The sequence below is a fragment of the Bison bison genome, unplaced genomic scaffold, assembly GCF_000754665.1.
Source record: "Bison bison bison isolate TAMUID 2011002044 unplaced genomic scaffold, Bison_UMD1.0 scf7180017864066, whole genome shotgun sequence".
Classification (NCBI taxonomy): Eukaryota; Metazoa; Chordata; class Mammalia; order Artiodactyla; family Bovidae; genus Bison; species Bison bison.
In genome coordinates, this window is record NW_011494638.1 from 2,092,916 (window position 1) to 2,102,951 (window position 10,036).

The 10,036-nt window shown below is 38.5% G+C and overlaps 1 protein-coding gene across 1 annotated transcript in view; it reads left to right on the forward strand.

The window, feature by feature from the left end:
- The first annotated feature begins 6,566 nt into the window (after nt 1-6,566).
- Nucleotides 6,567-10,036, forward strand: part of UNC13C (unc-13 homolog C (C. elegans)) — a 673,935-nt gene continuing 670,465 nt past the window's right edge. The window contains exons 1-2 of the mRNA XM_010836764.1: nt 6,567-6,661; nt 7,929-8,000. The gene's annotated coding sequence lies outside the window, so the exon portion shown is untranslated. The remainder of the gene's footprint in view (nt 6,662-7,928; nt 8,001-10,036) is intronic.

The window sequence follows — 10,036 nt, forward strand, 5'->3', positions numbered from 1 at the left end:
ACATCTGTAGTCATTAGATTCTTTCCTGAAAATTGTGGTAGGTCAGGTAAGACCTGAGTAATTGAATACTTGCAGGAGGCCTTGAGAAAATGCAGCAGAAAAGGTAAACAAAGATGAGGCCAAGTAGCTGGTAACTGAATACATACACTTCACAAGCTTTGTATATGTCGGGCTAGGCTTTTCTGTGCCCCTCAGTTCCAAGGCTCAGACCAACTGACTGAGAACTTCATCAGCTGCTAGGAAATATTTGATTTAGAATAGTGTTCCATATTTGGACACAGCTGGGACTTGAAGAATCTGCCTTGGAGATGCAGTTTCTAATAAAGATCCATCAATAATTAATTCCTTAAATTCTGTACAATATATCAGTACAAGGCCTTTTCAGTAGAATATTTATTACATTTATATTTAGTGTATTCAGTAGTATATTTAAATAGACAATCAGGCAGTTTATTTTATTTTTTAAAATTTATTTATTTTAATTAGAGGCTAATTACTTTACAATATTGTATTGGTTTTGCCATACATCAACATGAATCCACCATGGGTGTACACATGTTCCCAATCCTGAACCCCCCTCCCACCTCCCTCCCTATACCATCCCTCTGGGTCATCCCAGTGCATCCCAGCCCCAAGCATCCTATATCCTGCATCGAACCTGGACTGGTGATTCGTTTCTTATATGATATTATACATGTTTCAATGCCATTCTCCCAAATCATCCCCCTCCCCCCACAGAGTCCAAAAGACTGTTCTATACATCTTTGTCTCTTTTTTACTGTCTCACATACAGGCTTATCATTACCATCTTTCTAAATTCCATATATATGCATTAGTATACTGTATTGGTGTTTTTCTTTCTGGCTTACTTTACTCTGTATAATCAGCTCCAGTTTCATCTACGTCATTAGAATTGATTCAAATCAGGCAGTTTAAATTCAAATTATGTTTTCCGTAACAAAAGTATGTACTTTTTATAGTTTCCAGTTATCTATATAACAACGTGTTGCAACGTGAAAGCTTTGGCGTTTCCTATTTTGTACTCAAATGTAGGCACTACCACTTTTTAGACTTGTGGTGTTAGGCAGGATGCTGAATTGTGCCAGGCCATGGTTTTCTCCTCTCTATAGCAGGAATAGTTAATATATTTTTAGAGAATTGTTTCAATGATTTAGCATGGTACTTTTTAAAATACTCAACATAGCTCCTAGAACAGAGCAAGCAAATATAAAATGGCAACTGCAATACTATTATTGATATTTGCTACCTGTTACCTGTCTGTGCTACATATGATATTATATTGTGACAATAAACATATTTTGTAGACCTGGAGTCACTTAACCTGAAGATCACAACTAGGGCACATTCTGGGACAATGTGGAAATCTGTGAACTGATGTCTGTGTCAGTCCAGGAACTAAGGGCCATTCCAGGGCTTGACTCTGGATTTGTTCCTTGATCCTGAAGTCATCACACTCTGACATCCATTATAGTCTGCCCTGTGTGTCGCACAAACACTCTTGCTTCATTTCTCAAGTTCACCATCTGGGATAGTTTGCTGATCTCTTTTCCTGTGGAAACTTACAAGAAAGTTATTGGAATGAGCTGGAGCCCTTGTAATTGCAAGTGCTCTCAAGACCACAACATATTACCTTCCTCCTATATATAGCATTTTATATGTCTCCTACCTGATGGCTAGCACTTCTCCTGGTCTAGCTGGCATACCTCCTGTGGTGACCCAGATTACATCCCTGAGTGACCTGAGATCTCAGTCATTTTGCCATTCTTATCCATTCACCATCAAATCTGGCAGGTAATTGTGAAGATTTTCCTCAGTTGCTTATGGGTGCCAGATCTGTTCCTCCTTGTCCACATAGTATAATTTCAGCCCTACGTTCTCCTAATGATCAGAGTCAATTCTTCCTGCCATAGGTTTAAGAGATGGAATGGAAACCATATCTTAAAGCTTCTTAGTTCTTCACTGTGTCCCAGTAGTAGCAGGGCCCCCCTGGGAGTCAGATACTCTATAAGCAGGAGAAGCTAAGTTGTGGGGATGCAAAGTACAGATGTTCCATCTGAGACATTGAGAGAGGTAATAAGCAGGGACGCTCCTTGGTTTCTAGACTGCTGTGTTCTATCTACTGGGGACACAATACCATGTGATGGTCATGGATTTAGAATGTATACTACATTCTGCAGTATGGTATCCCATCCCATCAGGGTGTCATTTCTAAGTTTGCATTTCAAATGTGTTTTCAAAGGCTTTTATTATTGAAATTATTAATCTGGAAGTTTCTGGGTTTGGATGTGGTGTGTCATGGAACAAAAGAGTCCTTGGTGAGGACCCTGCTGCTGCACAAACACTACTGTAAGGTAATACCCTTGATCAAAGATGAAATTATGTGTGTGGAAAAGGCACACTTATATCTGGAGTTGTGTTGATTCCAGTTAAACTGAAGCAGTGCCCTTCCCAGAGTAGAGGTTCAGTGTAATCAATTGCTACCAAGTGGCTGGTCGATCTTCTTGAAAGATGTTGTTGTTATTAGGTGCTCAGCATTGATCTCTGTTGCTGGTGTGTTGGGCATTCAGCAGCAGCAGTATCCTGCTCAGCCTTGATTAATAGGAGCCCAGGCTTTTGAATTCATACATAATCTCTATTTCAGCCACAGCTGATCATCATTGTTTGCTTGGTTATTCGTTGCTACTTCCATGGTGCATACTATCTGGTGGACCTTAACATGCAACACACTATATTTCACATTTTGAACTCTTTCTTTCAAACCATCCACATTTCTCCTCTATAGTCTCTTTGACTGTGATGTTCCAATTTTTCTTCTTGCAGGCTCCTGAGAAGTTAGGCAAGTGGTTCACCACTGTTCATGAGTCCATGTATATTTTTACCATGGGCCACTTCTCTTTGCATGCAAAGTGAATGATCAGGTAACTTACCCCAAATTCTACCCATTGGATAGTAGTGGTGAAAGTGGGCACCCTTGTCTTGTTCCCGACTTTGGGGGAAATGCTTTCAATTTTTCACCATTGAGGATAATGTTTGCTGTGGGTTTGTCACATATAGCTTTTGTTATGTTGAGGTATGTTCCTTCTATTCCTGCTTTCTGGAGGGTTTTTATCATAAATGGATGTTGAATTTTGTCAAAGGCTTTCTCTGCATCTATTGAGATAATCATATGGCTTTTATTTTTCAATTTGTTAATGTGGTGTATTACATTGATTGATTTGTGGATATTGAAGAATCCTTGCATCCCTGGGATAAAGCCCACTTGGTCATGGTGTATGATCTTTTTAATGTGTTGTTGGATTCTGATTGCTAGAATTTTGTTAAGGATTTTTGCATCTATGTTCATCAGTGATATTGGCCTGTAGTTTTCTTTTTTGATGGCATCTTTGTCAGGTTTTGGTATTAGGGTGATGGTGGCCTCATAGAATGAGTTTGGAAGTTTACCTTCCTCTGCAATTTTCTGGAAGAGTTTGAGTAGGATAGGTGTTAGCTCTTCTCTATATTTTTTGGTAGAATTCAGTGGTGAGGCCATTTGGACCTGGGCTTTTGTTTGCTGGAAGATTTCTGATTACAGTTCCAATTTCTGTGCTTGTGATGGGTCAGTTAAGATTTTCTATTTCTTCCTGGTTCAGTTTTGGAAAGTTGTACTTTTCTAAGAATTTGTCCATTTCTTCCAAGTTGTCCATTTTATTGGCATTTAACTGCTGATAGTAGTCTCTTATGATCTTTTGTATTTCTGTGTTGTCTGCTGTGATCTCTCCAAGTTGCAGGATATAAAATCAACACACAGAAATCCCTTGCATTCCTATACACTAATAATGAAAAAATAGAAAGAGAAATTAAGGAATCAATTCCATTCACCATTTCAATGAAAAGAATAAAATACTTAGGAATATATCTACCTAAAGAAACTGAAGACCTATATATAGAAAACTATAAAACACTGGTGAAAGAAATCAAAGAGGACACTAATAGATGGAGAAATATACCATGTTCATGGATTGGAAGAATCAATATAGTGAAAATGAGTATACTACCCAAAGCAATTTATAGATTCAATGCAATCCCTATCAAGCTACCAACAGTATTCTTCACAGAGCTAGAACAAATAATTTCACAATTTGTATGGAAATACAAAAAACCTCGAATAGCCAAAGCAGTCTTGAGAAAGAAGATGGAACTGGAGGAATCAACCTGCCTGACTTCAGGCTCTACTACAAAGCCACAGTCATCAAGACAGTATGGTACTGGCACAAAGACAGAAATATAGATCAATGGAACAAAATAGAAAGCCCAGAGATAAACCCACACACCTATGGACATCTTATCTTTGACAAAGGAGGCAAGAATATACAATGGAGAAAAGACAATCTCTTTAACAAGTGGTGCTGGGGAAACTGGTCAACCACTTGTAAAAGAATAAAAGTAGAACACTTTCTAACACCATACACAAAAATAAACTCAAAATGGATTAAAGATCTAAACATAAGACCAGAAATAATAAAACTCCTAGAGGACAGCATAGGCAAAACACTCTCCGAAATAAATCACAGCAGGATCCTCTATGACCCACCTCCCAGAATATTGGAAATAAAAGCAAAAATAAACAAAAGGGACCTAATTAAAATGAAAAGCTTCTGCACAACAAAGGAAACTATAAGCAAGGTGAAAAGACAGCCTTCAGAATGAGAGAAAATAATAGCAAATGAAGCAACTGACAAACAACTAATCTCAAAAATATACAAGCAACTCCTGCAGCTCAATTCCAGAAAAATAAACAACCCAATCAAAAAATGGGCCAAAGAACTAAACAGACATTTCTCCAAAGAAGACATACAAATGGATAATAAACACATGAAAAGATGCTCAACACCACTCATTATCAGAGAAATGCAAATCAAAACCACAATGAGGTACCATTTCACGCCAGTGAGAATGGCTGCTATCCAAAAGTCTACAAGCAATAAATGCTGGAGAGGGTGTGGAGAAAAGGGAACCCTCTTACACTCTTGGTGGGAATGCAAACTAGTACAGCCACTATGGAGAACAGTGTGGAGAGTCCTTTAAAAACTGGAAATAGAACTGCCTTATGACCCAGGAATCCCACTGCTGGGCATACACACCAAGGAAACCAGAATTGAAAGAGACACGTGTACCCCAATGTTCATCGCAGCACTGTTTATAATAGCCAGGACATGGAAGCAACCTAGATGTCCATCAGCAGATGAATGGATAAGAAAGCAATGGTGCATATACACAATGGAATATTACTCAGCCATTAAAAAGAATACATTTGAATCAGTTCTAATGAGGTGGATGAAACTGGAGCCTATTATACAGAGTGAAGTAAGCCAGAAAGAAAAACACCAATACAGTATACTAATGCATATATACAGAATTTAGAAAGATGGTAACAATAACCCTGTATGCGAGATAACAAAAGAGACACAGATGTATAGAACAGTCTTTTGGACTCTGTGGGAGAGGGCGAGGGAAGGATGATATGGGAGAATGGCATTGAAACGTATATAATATCATATAAGAAACGAATCACCAGTCCAGGTTCGATGCATGATACAGGATGCTTGGGGCTGGTGCACTGGGATGACCCAGAGGGATGGTACAGGGAGGGAGGTGGGAGGGGGCTGCAGGATGGGGAACACGTGTATAGCCGTGGCAGATTCATGTTGATGTATGGCAAAACCAATACAATATTGTAAAGTAATTAGCCTCCAATTAAAATAAATAAATTTATAATAAAAAAAAAGAAAAATGAAGTGACTTACTCAGGGACATGTGTTCTTTAGTAAGAAAATGACAAGGAAAGATTTTTCAAAATAAAAGTGACAATGACAGTCTGTGGTAAAAAAAAAAAAATAATAATAATAAAGTAAAGACTTTTAAAAAAGGTAAAAAAAATTAAATTCTACCCATTGGAAAGATTTTTCCCTCTCTGATGTCTTTCAGTGCTATATTGAGTGGGATGGTGTACCAACCGTCCATTTTCATGGAATACCCACATGTTGAGATACCCACACATTAGATAACCTGTCCATGCACTAAGGAAGGCTGCTTCAGTAGCAATCCAGTCTTCCCTATCTAACTTATACATCCACATTGATCTAGTACTCACAGAATCCAGTTCATACGTACTCTGTCAGTTCCTATACGCTCCTATTGGTGCATGTATGTTGCTGAGGTTCTTCCGTTCCTTCAACACATAGTCTTTTTCCTCCCTTTACAGGCTCTTTTGTTTAGCTGGCTTATGTTGTTTCTTTTTCCTAGTTATTGGTCTGGGGGTCCATGGGAATGCTTTTGGTAGGTCTTGTCAGAGGGTGCACACATTTTCTTGCACGTTTTCAAGCAAGAGTGGAGCACTAGCTTCTGACAGGGGAGAGCCACTTTTTGTCAGAGGATTCAGGGAAATCTGAGGATTAAAGAGTTTCCAGTGAATTAACCCAGATGTCCCCAGTCCCACTTTTTTTCACATGACTCACAGTCCCATTTTTTTTCTCAATTAAGGCCCCAATCTTGGCACAGGCAACCTGTCTAAATTGAGAGTTAAACCTTCTCTGGAGCTCTGCCACACTTATGATCAATTCCTGGGTCTGATGCTCAACTTTTTCTGCATCTGCTGCAAGAAGTGAGAATTTCTTTATCTAATGACATAGATGTCTGCTGTTGTTACCTCTAGTTTTAAATTGGTAGCATCACTTTAAGCCTTTCAATGTCTTTTCTCCATTGTATTAAGAGGCTTCAGTAGCTATTCCATTCCATGGCTCTAATCACTTTCTCTCCCAACCTCTAATACCTCAATGTAGTACATGCAAGTTCTTTCCTTCCAGTGGTATTCACACATTGGTCCCCCACTAAAAGTGAATGTGTTAACAATTGTTCTGTTACAGTATACCACAGGCCATCAGTTTTTGACATGGCATCAGTGATTGGGTCCTCGTTGCCAGTCCAATAGAGAGGATTTAGATAAAAGATCTCATTTTAGAGTCACTTCCTCAGTGCTCCCTTGATAACAACTTTCTTAAGTCAGGTTTCCTGGGAAACACATTATGAAACAGAGATATATGTGCAGAGCTTCTTTTGGAAGAAGCTGAGCCATAATGTATTTGCAACAGAGACCTCAGCCAATCCTAGGCCTCTGATACTAGGATGGCCCCTGTGTTAAAGCAAGAGGGCTAGGCATTTGGGAACCCCCATCAATGAGTCATTGCATGTGGGCTGACCCAGAGAAGGGAGAATAACCCCTTGGCCTCCGCCATTCTGAGAGTGACTCAGCTATGTGCCCTTGTCAACTGCATGAATGAATGACTTTGTCTTGGAGCAGATGTTTGTGTGGCACACCACAGCTATGCCATACAGAATCTTTCCTTTAATGCTGAGAGAGGACTTGGATGGGAGGTTGGAATGCAAATGTTATGGTCTCAGTTACTTTGATTTTAATATCAAGGAACAGTAAGCACTCTGGGAAACCCCTTCTATGTCCTTCTTTCTTCTATGACACAGAAGTTTACTCAGAAGGCTTTCACGCTACTAATTTTATTTAAATTATTTTAGATAATATTTTTAAATGTATTAAAAACTAGCAGATTGTGGTTCCTGAGTGTCAAAGATTGTCTCTCTAATTTTCTTTCTGGCTGTTATCAAGTCCTAAGTGAAGGGTCCAGACTGAGTTAGTGGGCCAGGTAAACACAGGATACAACCAGAGACTGAGTCTTAGTGTAATTTTATGGGAGGCAGGAAAGCTTACCATCATTTGTGAGCAGGGGCTTTTGAAAACTTGAATTTGGAGAGGCATTGTATATTGTTATGTCTGTGGTTATTTGAGATACAAAAAAAAAAAAAAATTTGTATTTCCTTTGTAATTTCTTCCTATTTTCTTATTTCAATTACACCAGCACCTAGGCTTGCCATAGTTCAAGTTACCAACTGCTTCTTGGGTGAGGATTTATTCCCAGATGCTGTTTGAGGTAAGAGCTGGCTGATGCTAAGCATGTTTTAAACTAAAGAGACTTTCCATGTATAATTTAGTATTCCATAATACAAAATATAAGAAACTTTTAAAGTACTGAACTTATGTTAAATCCTTTATTGGGACCCTATATTGCCAATCATTATATGGAATGTGCTCTATTTTTGCCAAAAAAGTTGAAATATGTCTTGCTCTTAGGTAGTTTAAAATAATTTCTTTATAGATTTGCTTTAAAAGTACCCTGTGATATAGGAAAAGGATGAAATTTCAGCTGTATTTATGAGACACTAATTTTAACTTTACTTTTAAGTGCCACACCCATTTTGCTTCCATGCTCTAAAGCGTAAATAATTGACTTTCACCCAAGAGTTAAAATCAAATCAAGTTCCACTGAATGAGGAGAATTGCATTGGACCTAACACTCTCAAAGGGGAAGGGAGGGAGGATATTAATTATGTAAGCATCAAAGTTTTGGTCTGTTGGCACATTGGACAGCATTCATTAAAATTTTAAATTCTGTTTTACTACAGAATGAGGACACATCTAGAGTTATGTATAATCAGCGAGGTGAGAAGAACAGCTGAGAAGTCTTATCAGTAGTTAAGTGCAAAAGTCTGTGGTGAGGATTATGCAAACATGTGTTTATATATGTCCTTTAATGTGTAGAGTACAGTGACGAGAAATTTTACTACCTCCATGGAAATATTTAATTTTTTGTGGATTTTTGTTTTCTAAAAACGGTAATGACCTCAAGTGAACATGCATGAAGGCCTGAACCAAGGCAGTTAAGTCCTGGAATGAAAGGCGGCCTGGCAAATGAGAGAAATAGTCAAGTTTAGGACCATAAAATTTAGAACCAGGTAGAAGTTTGGAGCAAGTAAATAGAGGGATTAAAGCTGAACCTAGAGTTCTAGTCCGCATACCTAAGAATGCTGGTTTTGCTAATTAGTATTGTATGAGAAATTTAAAGAACTTTGTATTTCATGAATGAATACAAATTTGAATATATTGACTATTGAATTCAAATACTGAATGGGAGATGTTAATAGTTATTCAGACCAAACTGAATGGAATTAGCAAATAGGAATTTATGCAAAGATGAGAAGCTAGGTGCAGACATACTGATTTGGTTAGAGAAAGTTAGAGAAAAAAGAATAAAAGAAATCTGAAAAGAGGATGAGAGGCCAGCAAAGGACCTTGTTAGGGCCTCTTGGTAAGGAAGGACACTGACACTTACCTCTGCTGGTGTCTCATCATCCCTTAGACAAAATTCACTGGCCCTAGACCCAGGCCTACAGAATAATCAGAAACAGGATCTGCTTCTTCTGTGGCCCTGTGGTCTCTTATTTCTGCTTTTGACACCCTGTGTTCATGCTTTTCTTTTTCTGAAAGTATGTTTTCACTGCTCAGTTTTCCCAAAGATCAAAAGTTGATTGCTCAGGTCATAACATTGTCACTTTCTTGTTGAAATGCCTGAAAGGATCTGACAAAATCTCCATGTTCCAACTCCCAGTTCCCAAGATATAAAAACTAATTGGCCCAGTTTCCATCATGTAACCACTCTGGCCAAAATACCACGTCCAGAGAGAGGCTGTGTTGTCACGGAGGTGTAGAGAATGACGAAAGAAAGGCTGAGTGGTTATTGGTTTCAGATGCAGCAGATAGGTTAGGGAATATTAACATTTGGTACAAATGTGCCCAATTAAAGAGAAATTTTAGTAGAGTTCTGAGGCTGAAATTGGGACAGCAAGAGGTTGAAGTAACTGACTTCAACTGAAGTGACTGAAGTGACTGACTCATGAGGAAGTAAAGATCAGAACTCCTCCGAGTTAGGTGAAAGGTGCAGTAGCCTGAGGGGGTAACAACACTGAAGGAAAGCTGAAGTCTCTTTTGTATGTTTTTTATTTACAATTGGGTAGGATATAAACATGCTTATTGCTTAGGTTGAATAAACCCAGTAGAGAGAAAGAGAATTAAGATAGAAGCCAGGGAAGAGATAATTGCTGGAGCATGATTCTAGAGGTGGTGAGAGAT